This window comes from Formica exsecta, unplaced genomic scaffold, assembly GCF_003651465.1.
Source record: "Formica exsecta isolate Colony F162 unplaced genomic scaffold, ASM365146v1 scaffold2, whole genome shotgun sequence".
In the NCBI taxonomy this organism is placed as follows: Eukaryota; Metazoa; Arthropoda; class Insecta; order Hymenoptera; family Formicidae; genus Formica; species Formica exsecta.
This window is the reverse complement of record NW_021849297.1, coordinates 734,803-735,744: the sequence shown is the minus strand read 5'-3', so window position 1 is coordinate 735,744 and position 942 is coordinate 734,803.

Here is a 942-nt window from a genome sequence, read left to right as displayed (position 1 = left end):
CGCTTACACGGCGCGGTTCCACAAAAAACGTCCATACGATTGAGGATGCGAATTCGGGGAATTTGGTAATTCGACAGTCTTAATCGGATCAGTGTTGCATTTCACGGAACCGATAATAACAGCGCGTCGGAGATTTTGCACGATATTAACGAATCTTTTCGTCAAGATATTTTGTATTCTGTTAAAGAAATATTTGTCGTCTGTATATAATATATACTAATATATCACAGCTATTCTAAATACAACATTGCTCGCGTAAACGAAAAATACGAAAAATTATATGTCATTAATTGGACGAGATATTCCTATATAAAGTTGTTGTTATTAATTACTGTTTTATTTCTCCTCGTTTTAAGAAAATTAAGAACGCTCCATTTGTTTTGTTCCTTTCACTTTGCATTCTGAAAGATTTTTTATTTATATGAAAATAAACAAATAAAATGTAAGCTGTAAGAATTGTAACGTTATGCTTGTAATATCTGACGTTGCTCGACTTGAATGTATATTTTTCTATTGGGGCAGTACATGCGGGAATCGAAAAGCATATGTAGTTTCATAAACCCAAAGCTGGCGGAAACAACACGCAATTATCTTCACTGAAATGCCTGCAGCAAAATTACAAGTTGTTTCATAAAGTCTATTGTTCGTAAGAATATTTGTGTATTGTAAATTATACAGCGTACACAATTAACCCGGCTATATCATGAGGAATATTTAATTCTATATCGAAGATTGGTGGAAAAATGTTAAACAAATTACATACGTCAAACCTTCGGAATTCGAATCTTTTCTTAATCCGACGTCTATTTAAAGCCGGATTATTTTATAATCCGAGTTAAGTTGTTTTTCTGATATTGGAAACAATGATATTCCTTCGCAAAGTATCTCTGCATGATGACAAAAGGGTCAATAGTCATTTTAAACAATATTTTAAAGAAATCT